This window comes from Notamacropus eugenii, chromosome 4 (genome assembly GCF_028372415.1).
Source record: "Notamacropus eugenii isolate mMacEug1 chromosome 4, mMacEug1.pri_v2, whole genome shotgun sequence".
Lineage (NCBI taxonomy): Eukaryota > Metazoa > Chordata > Mammalia > Diprotodontia > Macropodidae > Notamacropus > Notamacropus eugenii.
The window spans coordinates 44819356-44835772 of NC_092875.1; the positions used below are offsets into that span (position 1 = coordinate 44819356).

At 39.8% G+C, this 16417-nt stretch overlaps 1 long non-coding RNA gene across 1 annotated transcript; it reads left to right on the forward strand.

Moving 5' to 3' along the window:
• The first annotated feature begins 4004 nt into the window (after positions 1–4004).
• Positions 4005–16090, forward strand: LOC140498088 (uncharacterized). The gene is made up of 3 exons (XR_011965001.1): positions 4005–4132; positions 11957–12055; positions 15647–16090. It is a non-coding gene; the product is annotated as an uncharacterized lncRNA (long non-coding RNA).
• Positions 16091–16417: the final 327 nt, after the last annotated feature.

Below are 16417 nucleotides of genomic sequence, written 5' to 3' on the forward strand. Positions count from 1 at the left end.
TCCAGGTCAATTGCATGTGATACTCACTCTAAGTCAGTAGGAGAGGTGCTATGAGTATCTCCCATGTTCCAGATGAGGAAACTGAGGTTGAGAGAATTTCAGTGACTTTCCCAGTAAGCTTCAGAGGCAAGACTCAAACACAGAGCCTCCGATTTCAGTTCCATGGAGCTGCTATGGCAACTACTTCCACTGGTGCTTTCCGAACTGATTTTATCACGAGAAAACCCAGAATAGTCCCCAGTTAACGCAGCCAAGATAGCTATGCCTGTAGACACAGCTTCCTGTGAGCCAAGACAATGCAGAACAGAAGGACACTGGCAACTCAACTTGCTTTCAAGATTTGCTTTGGAAGGCCATCCTGAAAATGTTTACACACTTGAGCCCCCAAATGAAAATTCTGTGTTTATAAGTACCAGACATAAAATCAGGTGTTGGTGGGTTTGAAGGCTGCCTACCTTCTGTTCAGCCATTGTGAGCAGTCTGCAAGCTGGAATAGTGGGGATGTGGTGGCCAGAAAAGATAATGTGATTTGGGGCCGAATTAAAATGCGCAGAGCTTCCAGAAATAAGCGAGGGGCTTATTGTCCTGTGCCCTGGTCAGACTACATCTACAGCATGGGGCCCAGTTGTGGGGGTCACTGTTTGCAAAGTACACTGATAAGCTGGAGGGTATCCAGGGGAGGGCAACAGGGCTGGTCAAGAGCCTTGAGTCCATGCCATGAGGACAGATAGAGACACGACATTGCACAGTAGACTGGGCACTGGACTTGGAGCCAGGAAGGCTTGAGTTCAAACACTGACACTTAGTTGGGTGACCCAGAGCAAGTTACCTAAACTCTGTAAAATGGGGAGGTCAGACCAGATGGCCTCTAAGTAGCTATCAGCCCTAAATCAGTGATCCAATGAACTGGACAATTTGCTTTCTTCACACAGTTCCTAATAAACACTTGTTTGAGCAAATAAGCATTTATTAAGCACCTGCTATATGCCAGGAACTGTCAGAAGAAAGGTTTGGGGGTGGGGCCTGGATAGGGGCCACAGAAGAATGATATAGCTAGCTTAAAGTATTTGAAAGACTTTCCTTTGGAAGAGGGATCCCATATTTTTTATTGCTCTACTACATAAGGCAATAGTAACACTGGGTTGAAGTTGCTAAGAAATAAGTTTAGGCTTAATGTCAGAAAAATTTTCCTAACAATTAGCATGAAAATATCCAGACCCACAGAGGACCATGCCTCATCCCCAGGGTAGTTAATTCACTCAATTCTGAAATTAGCTTGTGGCTGAGTTGGCCCCATTATTGAGGGGTTAAGGGCAAACTCACTTAATACACTCTATCTAGTCAGAGGGGGACCCCATCTCACAACCTGGAAATCCAAGGTCTACTCATATGTCATGGCATCTGGCTGGACAGAGCCAAATGTGAACCTTTTTTCTCCCCCTAGCTCTCTGTTGTTCAAGAAAAGGTGGTCAAGTAAATGGGCTACTACATGGCACAACGGATAGAGGGTAGGGCCTGGAGTCAAAAAGACTCATCTTTCTGAGTTCAAATCTGGTCTCAGACACTTACTAGCTATGTGACTCTGGACTTGGCTCTGTTTCCAACTCTGTAAAATGAGCTAGAGAAGGAAACGACAAACCACTCCAATATCTTTGCAAGAAAATTCCAGTTGGAGCCATGAAGAGTTGGACATTACTAAAAACAATTGAACAACAACCAAATAAATACTGACATCACTACTAGAAAGGGCAAGATAAATGGCCACACCCCTGAGATCAAAACTCCCTGGTCTCTCCACCACATATGTGTTGTTCCTCCCTATTAGGAACTGGTTCTCATTTGTATTTCAAATACTTTACATGGCATAGTACCTTACAACATAGTGAACATTTAAGAAATTCATTTTTCTAATTCATTCACTTGGTAATGTGAACTATCCAAAAGTTAAACAGTCTGCCCAGAAGAGACAATAGGGAGGTCTTTTTTTTTTTTTAATTTATTTATTTTCTGTTTTCAACATTCACTTCCATAAATTTTAAATTTTCTCCTTCTCCCTTCAGTCTCCCTTCCCATGAGTGCATGTAATCTGATATGCGCTCTACACATACATTCCTCTTAAACACATTTTCACATTGGTCATATTGCACAGAAAAATTATAATGAATAGGGGAAACCATGAGAAAAAAAGCAAATAAGAAAGCAGGTTGCTTCCCTTTGCATTCCATCTCCATAGTTCTCTCTCTGGCTGTAGATGGCATTTTCCATCATGAGTCTTTTGGAATGGTTTTAGGTTCTTGTATTGCTTAGAAGGGACAAGTCTATCAAAATTAGTCATCAGACATTGTGGCTGTTACTGCTCATTTCACTCAGCATCAGTTCATACAAGTCTTTCCAGGTTTTTTTTGAAGTCCACCTGCTTATCATTTCTTACAACACAATAGTATTCCATTACATTCATATATCACAACTTGTTCAGTCATTCTTGATGGGCATCCCCTCGACTTTGAGTTCTTGGCCACCACAAAAAGAACTGCTATAAACATTTTTGTACTTAAGGGTCCTTTTCCCATTTTTATGATCTCTTTGGGATATAGCCCTAGAAGTGGCATTGCTGGGTCAAAGGGTATGCACATTTTTCTAGCCCTTTGGGTATAGTTCCAAATTGCTCTGCAGAATGGTTGGATCAGCTCACAGCTCCACCAACATTGAATTAGTGTTCCAACTTTCCCATATCTTCTGCAACATTTGTCATTTTGCTGTTTTGTCATATTAGCCAATCTCATAGGTGTTATGTGGTAGCTCAGAGTTCTTTTGATTTACATCTTTAATCAATAGTGATTTAGTGCATTTTCCGTGACTATAGATAGCTTTAATTTCTTCCTCTGAAAACTACCTTTTCATATCCTTTGACTGTTTATCAACTGAGGAATGACATATTCTTGTAAATTTGACTAAGCTCTCTACATAGTTTAGAAATGATACATTTATTAGAGATACTAGTTGTAAAACTTCTTTCCCAGTTTTCCACTTCCCTGCTAATCTTGGTTGCATTGGCTTAGTCTGTACAAAAACTTTTCAATTTAATGCAATCAAAATTATCCATTTTGCATTTCACAATGTTCTCTATCTCTTGTTTGGTCATAACTCCTCCATTCTTGAGAAATCTGACAGATAAATTATTCCTTGCTCCTCTGATTTATTTATAGTATCAGCCTTTATACCTAGATCATGTACCCATTTGGACTTTATTTTGGTATAAGATGTCAGACATTGGTCTATGCCCAGTTTTTGCCACACTATTTTCCAAAAAACTGCTGGAAAAGTGGTAGTAGGGAGATCTTTAAGCAAAGGCAGGAAGACAACTTGGACAATCTGTTTCAGTCATGCATTGAAATAGATGACCAGGGAGGTCCCTTCTAACCATGAACCTCTGTGGTTTTCACGAAGTTACACTAGCAATTGGGGGCCAGCCTTAGAGGGTAAAAACACCCATGTTCCTCAGAGAGTTCAGCATTGACTGACACTTTCAATGCATCGGGTATCTTCCTATTTAAGGAAAACACGGCATCTCTCTGCCCTTTCAATTCACTAGAAGCTGTGGCTCTCAGTTTTTCCATCTGTGCTCTCTGAACCTTTCATCTCCAATAGGTCCAGATTAATTCAGAGCAGCCACAGAGGCCAGTAGCCAACCTGAGTGCTGCCTTCTCTTTCTCTTTCCCTGGGGGTTAGGGGGGAAGGGAAAGTCCATGCTGACATCCTCAAAAGAATTTAGAAATAAATCTAATCGAGCTCCTTTCACACAGCAGAATTGTTTATTTGAATTCCATCAAGAGAGAGTGCAAGTGTAATCAGGGAATGGGTCTCAGCCATTCAGAGGCATTTAGCAAGCTATTCGGGCCCCCAAGCTAGAGTTAACTATTCTATTGTGACAAAATAAAAACACTATTACAAGCTGACACAGCCCAGGCTAAGTGTTTGTGGGTTTTAAGGAGCTGTGGGGATGAGGCTGGTTAAAAAAAAATAAACAGTCCCAGCAGGCAGGACACAGAAGAGATGCTATAGGACATGCTTTATATCTTTATGTAGAAGGACCACCCTCCCACAGCAACGGCATCTGCTGCAATGAGAGCAGGTAAGGAAATCAGAGGGTGACATAGATAAGAAGGAAGGGCTATCCATCAGCTCGCTAAAGGAAGAGAGAGGTAGCATCGAAAATTGCCAGTAGTTTAGACTTGGAAGTGGAAACAGACTGGTTGACAGACAAATATCGGGGGCGCTGTACAAAAGCCACTGACATTTTTAGCTTGGGGAAAAAAGTACGAGCTATGGGGAAACAGCTGCCTCCTGGGACCCTTGGGGTTGGGCCAGAGCTAAAAAAAGGAGCGGTTGTCCTATGAAAAGAATACCAGCAGGAACTGTGAAAGCCCAGGCAGATCTAAGACAGATCAGACAGTCTTAGCTCTTGCTGAATATGGAGTAAGATTCCACACATGCCCACGTCTGGGTCCAAGATGAAATCAGGTCATGCCAATGGAAAACAAAGAGAATACTTTGCTTTGTGCAAGGGGTGTCCTCCTTAAGATCTGTGCATCAACAGTGTCAGAGAGAAAACGGGAGAGAGGAAAGAGAATGGGGTCTAAGCTGTCGTTCCGGTTCTGCCACTTACAGCCTGTGTGACCTTGGATAAGTACTTGACTTCCCTGGATATCAATTTCCTCATCTATAAAATGGGTAACCTCCAAAGTGTTTTCTAGATTCAGAACTAGGACCTTTGATCTTCTTCTGCCTATTCAACAACTCCTAGTCTTTTCTCTGGAAAGTAAAATCTAACAGCTCCAGGTAAGGCAGCCTTGAATGATAAAGAAGATTCTCATAAGACAAACATAAGGGGAGAAAGTGAGTAGGCGCTAGGAGGTCCCGTAGCAAGCGGCCAGACGGCTGGACCGATGTCGACATTCTACTATATGAAGCCTTTCCCGATTCTCCAACTGTCAGTACTTCCCCTATCTCAACAACAACAAAATTTCTTTGTATTGATTTTCCATTTATTTTATATACATTTATCTATTTACCTGTTGGGTCCTTCCAGGAGACGGTAAGGTTTTTGAGAGCAGGAATTGCCTCGCTTTTGTCTTTGTATTTCTAGTGCCTAGCTCAGTACCTGGTATATAGAAGGTGACTGGTTGATGATACTTCATATAGCGTTCTAATTTCCAAAGCATTTTATTTGACCAAATATCCTTTGATCCTCACAACAATGCTATGGGATAGGCCCTATTAATACCCTCTAGTTTACAGATGAGGTGGCTCAGCAGGCTCAGGAGAGAGATAGCCAGACCTGGAATAAGGAAGACCTAAGTTCAAACATTTACTAGCTGTGTGACCCTGGGCGACTCACTTAACCCTGTTTGTCTCAGTTTCCTCATCTGTAAAACGAGCTGAAGAAGGACATGGCAAACCTCTCTAGTATCTCTACCAAGAAAACCCCAAATGGGATCACAAAGAATCGCACACAACTGAACAATAGAACCTTTGAACAATGCTTGGCACATAGTAGGTGCTTAATAAATTTTTATTGTTTCTGGATTGACTGATCAAGGTTTTTAACCTAAAGTGTACAAACTTGTTTTGCTTGTTTGCTCTTTCTAAATTTTATAGCTGAGGAAACTGAGTCTCAGAAAGGTTAAGGATCACACAGCTAGTAAGTGTCAGAGACAGGATTAAAATCTTAGTCTTTTCCTTCCAAATTCCAACTACCTAGCATAGTTTCTAACTCATAGTTAAGCACTCAGTAAAAAGTGCTTGGATTGAATGCAATCAAATATATATGTATATATGGATATACATATATACATATATAAGCCCTGGAAATTGTTGGATAGATTTATTTTAAGAATCAATCACTAATCTTATGGATTTACTCCCCAACTACCTCCTCCCAAATTAATGTCCTGAAATATTACTAGACCTGCAGCATTTCCCCAGTTTTGCCTCTAAGCAGAGTCCAGAAAAACTCAACCTGCCTGTTATCATTGGAGGACTATGAGTCTTTCAGGCCCTGAGCTTAGAGCACTATATCATCTTTCTTGGGTTTTGTAGGTTTCCCTTCATTTTACATTGGACCAGCCATATTCCTGCCCAATTTATCCAGCATTCCCTGTCTTCAAAATATATGTAGCTTTGTAAGGGATGGCTCTGAGCCTTGCTTTGTGTCAGCGTGTCACACATTCACTATGGAAAAGCCATAGTGTGGGCGCCAAGAAAATCTGCCAAGATGATGTAAGCTCAAGGAAATGTTTCCTGAGTCAATGACCATGGCCAATACAAACTCGACAATAAAACCCCAGACGGGCTTTGAGAGATGTAGTTTGCTTTTCTTCATTTCTTCCCTTCCCAGCTTCCCACTGCATCCCACCATCCCATTACACAAGGGACCAGTCACACCAGTTCTACACTAAAAAGTCAAGAAGTTCTTTGGTTTTCAATTCCAAGACAGGGATGAATGAAGGACCCACCACAGTCAACTTTGGGAAGATAGGAAGAGTTAACATCCCCATAGCCCAACAAGGCACAAGAGACCATCCCAGAAATACACAAACTGTCATCAAGCTGTAGGAAGAAAGTTTGCTTTGGGTGTCAAAAGCAAACAAGAGAAAGAGCGTCCACAGTATGCTGACAATGGAGGGAGGGTCGCCGGCAACCATTCACTTTTCAGACACTCCTGTCACTGTTTAGCTCAGCAAGGAGCCAGGGGAAATGAACAGTCACTAGAATTATGGAATATCACAAGTAGGAGGTATCTTAGAATAGAGAATGTCATAGCTAGAAGGGACCTTAGAACACAGAATATCAGAGCTTGGAGGCGCTTTAGCTAACATTTAGAGAAGTCTTTAATGTTGTATAAAATACTTAGTATAGTGCCCAGCACATAGTAGGTGCTTAATAAATTACTATTCCCTTCCTATCAGATGTAATATATACATTCTCCCATCGGGGCATATAGTTGTCCAGTTGGGCTGTCTACATGCAAATTTAGAGAGACATTGAAAGATATCTCTAGCCCACCCCTCTCTAGGGGGGAATAGAAAGGCCAAGGCTTCCATTTGTTTTCTGAATCACTGAGGAAGGTACCAGACTAGAACAACCTCTATCTTTCGTCTCCAAATATTATTTGCTGAATTTGAGGATACAATAGGTTCAAAATAAATGCTTTGTTTTAGCCCTTAGCTTTAAGAGGAGAGGGAATTCCCAAGCATATACCCACTGACTTGGCCCCGTCTTATCAAAGACTAGTTATACCAAAGACCATAACAAAGAGTGAATATTGAGTAGGCTCATTTACCTAATTAAAACATCAAACAAATTGAAGTCATACATACTGAAATATGCCAAAAAAAAATACACAAGAGTGAGTGAGCTCTTCTGATGGGAAGGAAATAAGCTATCAGCTCAGACCAAGAAAGACAGTCTCCTGATCTCATCCAAGGGGAAATTATATCTCTGACATTTTTAGGGAGGCAAGCTGAAAATCAGGATCCTGTCGAGGAGTCAGCTTTCCCTACTTGTCTGCAGTTTCCAAAGTCTTTCTCTTCTCCTTGGACTTGGTCCTGAAGAATGTGTGGAATCGTGTGTGTCTCTCAAAGAGAATGTGTCTCACACCAATTCTGTTCCTCATACAGGCACTAAGTATATCATCAGCATTCTCCCCAGGCATCATAGTGTCTCTCTGCATACACATCAGTAAGCAAAATGTCTCAGGCTTGGGTGAGATTCAAATTACATGGATAGCCTGCATTCTAAGGTTTCTCTTAGCTCTGATATTCTATGCTAAGTTTTCTCCCAGTGCTGATATTTTGTGTTCCTAGTTCCCTTGGAGCTCTGGAATCCTATTTTCTAAGGCCACTCTTAGCTGTGACATTTTGTGTTAAAGGCCTCTCCCAGATGTGAATGTGTATATTATATATTTACGTATCTAAATTTATCTATACACCTCTCTCTTTCTCTCTCTCTCCCTCCCTCCCTCTCTCTCTCTCTCTCTCTCTCTCTCTCTCTCTCTCTCTCTCTCTCTCTCCATATATATATATATATATATATATATATATATATATATATATATATATATATGTATATATATATATATATATAAATACACACATACACACACACACATATATATGTATGGATGTATCTATATATATAGATAGAGATGTTTGCAAACAACAGGCAAAAGTGAATATGGTTACAATGACCTGTTTCTTTCAGTCTAATTTTATGCACCAAATTAAACACAGTAAAAAATTTAAGAGGATTTTTTTTAGAAGGAGGAATGCAAATCTATCGTTTGGTTATTCTGAGTTAAGAGCAATTATCCTTGATGTTTGGAAGATTGTTGAGTCTCTTGAGCTGATTCACATCCTCAAGTGGAGGTTTATGGCAAGAGGGTTTTAGACTATCAAACATTAATTGTCCTATTTATTAATAGTTAGTATCATATGAATAAACCAGAAACATGGCCTAAGTCAAAATTCTAGGGCCTGGAGCAACATGTTGTGAAGGAGGCCTCTACTTCTGAGCCATGCTAACATAGAGAAGCAGCACGATGTAATGGAATACTTGGGAATCCAGACACTTTGGATGTGAATCCTGCCTCTGATGCTTATTAGCTGTGAAACCCTCAACAAGCAATTTGACATCTCTGAGTCTCAGTTTCCTTAGTTGTGAAATAGGACAATAATATTCTTTTACTCATAGAGTTTTTGTGAGGACCAAGCAAGTTAATAGATGACAGTGTCTTGTAAAATCACAAAGCATCGTATGAATGGGAGTTAATTATTCCCCAAAATGTACCTTGAGGTAATCACTACCCTTCTATGGGTCACCATACCCCATAAGAATGCTTTACTTAAGTAGTGGCTACAATTATGGTAGCCATTGTTTTTATTTAGTTGTATTTAACTCTTCCTGACCCCATTTGGGATTTTCTTGACAAAGCTAATGGAGTGATTTCCCACTTTCTTCTCCATCTCACTTTACAGATGAGGAAACTAAGGCAAGTGGGGTTAAGTGATTTACCCTGGGCTAGTAAGTGTCTAAATCCAGATTTGAACTCATGAAGATGAGTTTTTCTGATTCCAAGTCTAGTGCTCTATCCACTCTGCCACCTAACTGCCCATGGTAGCTATGGTATCTTATGTTGGGCTCAGAGCTAGCCCCTTCCTATAAATGACCATGGGTAAGTGAAGTCATCCAATCAGCCAACAAGCATATATTAAGAACTTAGTACATGCCAGGCATATGTGGATATGAATCCTTATTCATGTGATGCTATAATACTAACTGTGATATGATGAGTCCATGTTTTCTGAAGATCTGTGAGCAAAAGGTAGATGATCCATGTGTCTGCTGCACTGGAAAGGGGAGTCTTGTTAATCCATGTGCTGAACTCAATAACCTCTGAGATGCCTTCTAACTCAGAAATTCCATGATTTGCCTCAACTATATTCCCTTCACAATCCAGCTTTCTTTTGTTCCAAAGCATGAGGCTGACATGCCAGCCTCTCAAGATCCATGTGGACCTGCCACCCCTTTAACAGAATAGAGCACCAAGGAGAACATTCTGAGCCTTTTTGAGACAAGCAATTATAATAGATTGACATTTATAGGAAAACCTTGAAGCACTTCACATAGATTGTCTCATATGCTTTTCACAAAAGCCCTGTGAAGGAGATACTACTGTTATCTCCATTTAATTGACAAGAAAACTAAGGCTTGGAAGGCAAGGTGACCTGTCCATGGTCAGATGGTTAGTAACTAAGTGACTGAGGTTGGAGAATTCAGACTCAGGTCTCCCCGGCTTCAAGTCCGGTACCCCATCTTAAGACAGCACTTTGAATTCCCAGTATAAAGTAAGCCACTTGAGAGCAGGGACTTTGTATTTATAGTGCCTAGCATAGTGCCTTGCACCCAATAGGAGCTTAATTATCATTTTATTGAACGAACAATTGAAGTCTTTTTGTGTTGTTCAGTCATTTCAGTTATGTCCAACTCTTCTTTCTAGGAAAAGATACAGAGTCATCTGTAAGGTTTGTCATTTCCTTCTCCAGTTCATTTTACAGATGAGGAAACTGAAGCAAATGGGGAAAATGACTTTCCCAGGATCACATAGCTGACTGGATATAAACTCAGGACTTCTTGAGGTCAGGCATTCTATCCACTGTGCCACCTAACTGCCCAAGTCTTTCTGGTTCCAAGTCCAATGCCCTATTCAAAGATAGCACTCTGAAATCCAGTAGCATGTAAGCCCCCTACATTTACAGCACCCAATTTACAGTGTCTTGCACCTAATAAGTACTTAATGATTGTTTCATTGAACTAACAATTGAAGTTTTTAAACAGAGGATAAACGTCAAAGCACCTTGTGATTCAAGATGCCCAAAACAGATAGTAAAACATCAATCAACAAGAAAATGTCACCTATAATCCAGAATCAGTTGTAGAAACTCAGGACACAGATAGAAAGAAAGAAATAGTCTCCTTTTTCAAAGAGATTTTGGGGAGATAATGGATACATACATAATATAGACAAAATAAATTGGTTTTGCTATGTCTGACTCCTCCTGGTGACCCTTTTTGGGGTTTTCTTGGCAAAGACATTACAGTGATTTGCCATTTCCTTCTGTAGCTCATTTTATGGATGAGGAAACTGAGGCAAACAGGGGTCAAGTGATTTACCCAGGGTTACACAGCTAGTAAGTGTCTGAGGCCAGATTTGAACACATGAAAATAAGTCTTCCTGACTTCAGGTCCAGTTCAGGGAAGTTCAGCAGTCAGAAGGGATCAGGAAAGATTTAAATAAATATCAGAGTGGATTCTATGAGACAAAGGTGAGGAAGGAGCACCTTACAGGCCAGTACCAAGGACAGAGATGGTAGATGGAATGCTATTGGTTCAATTTCAAACCCATGATCCTATAACCATCTGTTAGACAGGTAATACTGAGAAAAATGATTGTGGTAGAGACATGGCCAGTCTGGATAGATTATAGAGCCCAAGGAGGACAATGATAGATAGAGACTGAAAAGATAGGCTGGGGCCAGGTGCAGTAAAACATTCCTTTCTCCTCTTAATGATGCAGGGGAATGGCAGGGACAGAATACTACCTATGTTGTCAGACATGTTTGTTTATCCATAATTATTTTGCTTTGTTATATAGTACTAAGGAGTCAATTATTTTTTTTTAGCAAAATACCTGGCACATGTTTTGTGCAGTTCAGTCATTTCAACTGTGTCTCACTCTTCATGACCCCATTTGGGATTTTCTTGGCCAAGATACAGGAGTGGTTTGCCATTTTCTTCTCCAGCTCATTTTACATATGAGGGAATTGAGGTAAAGAGGGTTAAGTGACTTGCTCAAGGTTATACATTTAGTAAGGATCTGAGGCCATATTTGAACTCATTCAGATGACTCTTTATGACTCCAAGCCTCGTGCTCTAACCACTATACCACTTAGATGCCTGGCAGGTGCTTACTAAGGGTTCATCAATTATTAGAAGTGAAGGTTCAGTTCTAGTTATTTCTAAAAATGGCAGAAAACCAACAGATCCAATTAATCTGTTTTTGTTCTTAAAAAAAATTGTCACTCAGCAACTTTTCAGGGCCAATGACATCTTTTCCCCAGTAAGACTGAGCTCATTTCTGCTCTTGGTAGTACAATAGAGATACAAGCAGAATAATGTGTGAGTGTTCAGTATCTTTTTCCTGATGGGGAACAATCTCCTACAGAAGGAGTTATGAGCTCAGAGGCACACTCTACCTAATCTGGTTCTTATAACACGAAGCAGGAGAGTGGAAGGCAATTTTGGTCTTATGATCAAGAAACAGCTTATGGAAGACCTTTCCTCTTCTTCAGAAAACACATGGTCATCTATCATAGAACTTTTATCCTATTGCTTTCAGCTGCCAGCAATATTATCATCCTCAGAAGATTTTCCTTTGCTGGCAGGAAAACTTCCCAAAAGGCTAATGGCTAAAAGAATCAAGGATGTTTCTCACAAGGTACTGATTGCTAAATGTATTACTTAGACCAGGAATTATTTTTTTCTATTTTTATTTATTTTATTTTTTATTTATGGGATAAGACAAGCATTTCTATAACACAACATGGTAAAAAAAACATGAAAAATGAAACTATTGCATTTAAATCTATAATAAAGCTATCACATAAATTTCTTTTTTTTCCTGTTTTTTTTTAGGACAGAGACTCAACTCACAGTCCATGAAGTCCCCATGGGTCAGTAGATAGATCTTAGAGAGGCTGTGAACTTAGATGGGGAAAAGCTTATTTTCACTAATATCTAAGTGAAATTTAGCATTTCCTTCAATTAGGAATGTTGGCAACAAACATGCTGAAAAAGGGTCCATAGGTTTCACCAGACTGCCAAAAGGATCCATGACACAACAAAGTAAGAAACTGACTTCTTACTGATGGAAGCCATCTCTTCAAGGAAACAATCCAGTTTTCTGTGTGTAGAATGCTGGTTGTTAAGACTTGACCTCAGTTCATATAATGTCCTCCTGGTTCTACTCATTTCACCAGTGAAATGAGCAGAACCAGGAGAACATTGTATACAGTAACAGCTACAGTGTGTCAGGATTGTTTCTGGTAGACTTAACTCTTCACACCAATGCAGAACCTAAAACATTCCCAAAAGACTCTTGAGGCAAAATGTCATCCACATCCAGAGTAAGAACTATGGAACTGGAACGCAGAATGAAGAGAATATTTTTCTCTTGTGTTTTGTTTTGTTTTGCTTTTTTCTCATGGTTTCTCCCATTTATTTTAATTCTTCTATGCAACATAATTAATGCAAAAATGTGGCTAATAAGAATGTATGTGTAGAACACATATAAGATTGCATGGCATCTTGGGGAGGGAGGGGGAGAAAATCTAAGACTTATGGAAGTGATTATAACAAATTAATTTAAAAAAAAGACTTGGCCTCTCTATACCATTTTCCACCTATCGAGAATCACTTCAGGTCAAACATTTTATTTGAATTCTAGAAGGGACACCATGCAGAGGAAGGAATACTGAACCTGGAATCACAGGACCTGGATTTGAGTCCCAGTTCTTCTATTGACTACCTCAGTGACTTTTCTAGAACTTGGATTCCTTGTCTGTCAAATGAGGGACTTGGGTATATATATATGGTATATGTGTGGTGTGTTAGTAAGAATCACAGATTCAAATAATTTCAGACTAATAATAACTGGAAAGATTGTCAATAAACATTTATTAAACACATTGCATGCCAAGAACTATGCTAAGCAAAAGGGATGCAAAGAATGGCAAAAGACAGTCCCTACCCTCAAGAAGCTCAAAATCTAATGAGAGAGACAAACAAACAAATATGTACAATCAAGCTATTTGCAGAAAATATAGGAAAGAATTAACAGAGGAAGGATGCTAGAATCCGAAGGCTTTCTGCAGGAGATGAGATCTTAGTTGGGACTTGAAGAAAGCCAGGAGACAGTGATGAGGAGGCAGAGCATTTCAGGGGGAGTGGGGTTAGAGAGTGATATTTAGAAAGTTTGAGACATGTAATTTCTGGGTAATTAGTCATTTTATTAATTTATTATTTTGTAAGTGTACAATTTAATTATATTTATATTTTTATATATTCACAAATAATTTATCGATTTATTAATGATTTTATTAAAAAAGAGGTCAGTGGTACTCCCAAATGCCAAAAGACCCTTCATGGTGTGGACTCACAGTTTATATGCCCTTGGAAACCTTAGAATAGAGAAGACTTGAGTCAGTCTTTCCTCTGACATAAAATGACTACATGACCCTAAGCAAGTCATTTAATCACTCGTTACCTCAGACAATGCTCTAGGATTATAAATGACAGAATTAGTGAGTATTTGTCTTAGTAGAGGGACTTACTGGGTATTCTCTATATCAAGGAAATCATCTTCCAATAATAAATGGCATCTATGTAGTGCTTTATAGTCAGAATCATTATCAGTTTAAAATCAGTGTCTCATTAAAGTCTCGTAAAATGCCAGTGAGGTCAATACTACAATTATTCTCAACCCCATTTTACAGATGACCAAACTAAGGTTCAGAGGAGTCGAAGACCTGAACAAGGTACCTTGTATAAGATAAGCACCTTGATCTTATCCCTACCTTTACAGATGAGGAAACTGAGATGTGAAGAATGTAAAAGACTAGTACCTAGGAAGGCACTACTGATTAGCTTCTATTTATCCTTGTCTATATCTTATTTGTACAAAGATGTTTGTATGTGGACTGTGAGCTCCCAGAGACAGATTTGCCTTTCTCCAAATCCCTAGCATTTTACCCAGTGCCCAGTACGCAGTAGGCAAAGAATAAATGTCGGTTGACTGACTAACTTATCCTTGTGCATGCAGCTACCAAGGTCAGCGACATACTTTGAGCCCATGTTCCTGCCTCAAGGAAGCCACTCACCATGTCCCATTGCCTCTTGATGAACCTTAATTTAAAAATTAAAAGAATCTTTGAGACTAACTAGCCTAATATCTCCCCTTCCCTCTCAGAAACTGAGGCCTAGACATCCATCAGGAAAATGAAAGACAATTTAATTCCTTCGGGGTAAAGAGGATTTCTTTTAAAGTAAGATAATAAGAATAATTCATATTTATATAGCAGTTTCGGGTTTGCAAAGCACTTTAAATAAATTATTTCTCTCAACCATAGGTTCTCAGATTCAGGGATGGAAGGAACCTTAAAGGCCTAGTCCAGCCCCTTCAGGTTACAGATGAAAATACTGAGACCCAAAGACATGTCTTGTCTAAAGTGACACAGGCAGAATTTGACCCAGTCCTCCAACATTTTATAGTACCATTTTATAGATAAGGAAACAGAGGTTCATAGAAATTAAGTAATTTATTTTCCTCATGTAAAATGAGGAGATGACAGTCAAGGGTCCCTTTCAGTCCTAGAACTATGATCTCATGATCACAGCTAGGCAGCATAGTCAATACAACACTAGACTTGGAGGCAAGAAGACCCAAATTCAAATGTGACCTTAGATACTTATTAGCCATGTGACCCTGAGCAAGTCATTTCACTTCTCTCTGCCTCAGTTTCCTCAATTGTAAAAATGGGGCAATAGTAGCCAGAGGAGTAAATGAGGCAGTATTTGTAAAGCATTAATATATGCTTGGCACACAGTAGATGCCATATAAATGCTTTTTCTCCCTTCTTTTCTTCCTTCCTTCCTAGGAACTTGTCCAGCTTTAAGCACATACTAAATGTCTCAAACAAGCTCTAAACCCCAGTCTCTGTGATTCCAAATCTAGCCCTCTATGTAATGCCACAAAGATGCTTGCATCCTTCCTCGGGTCCCTCCTCCGTCTGGCTTGCCAATTGACTTTAGACGTGCTCTTTTCTGCTATCCCACTTACCACTCCTTGGCTGCCACCACTCCCCGAAAAATACACTGATGTAAAGTGCCACCTGTCATCACAGGATCTACTGTTTGCTTTTATTAAATGGATCAGATGGGCAAGATGGTTATTTTCCTTTAAATCAAAGCATCAGACATATGCACAATAAGCTATTTTATTCCCCAATTTCTTTTCTGTCTGCTTTTCCAGGATCTGATAGAAGCCGGCCTCCAAGCAGATGCATTATTCTGACTGTGATTAACAGAATGGAAAGTGTGACTACACGCCAAGAGGGAAAAAGTCTGTTTTGATCGTCATTATCACACCATCACCCTGAGTTAGTGTTCCTCAAATAATAGAAGAAATGAAGACAATTAAAAGAGAGTGAAATGCCATTATTGGAAAAACAAACAATAGGGATTTAGGATGATTTGTCAAAACCAGCAGGAAGTTTCCAGGGGAGAGTCTTAAGTCCTCACTGTCTATGAAACAATTCTGACTGCCAGGAACTGAACTCTGTTGGCTGTACTCACCCTTCCCATGGAGCAGGTTCAGTTTCCTCTAATAGAGTAGGCAGTAAGCACCTGAAGAGACAACATATATTCAGTCTGCCAGATTTCAAAGCAAGCTTGTCCTTCATTCACAAAAGGACAGAGAGACTAACTTTAGATTCACTTCTTTATAGAAATACTATAAGCTAAGAGAGAGAGAGAGAGAGAGAGAGAGAGAGAGAGAGAGAGAGAGAGAGAGAGAGAGAGAGCGCTATCCCAGGGTCTGGCTCTTCAAATAACAGGCTGATTCTTTTGGGGGGAGGGGGTCTGGACAGGTATCAGTTTCCTAGATAAAGTAACCATACCACATCCAGTTGGTATTATTAGCTATACCATTTACGGTGAAAGAGGAGTGCCTAGGAGCACTCAAATGTGAAGTGATGTTGCCAGTTACTAAAAGGATAAGAATCAGCTTCCTGCTGGAGGCAGC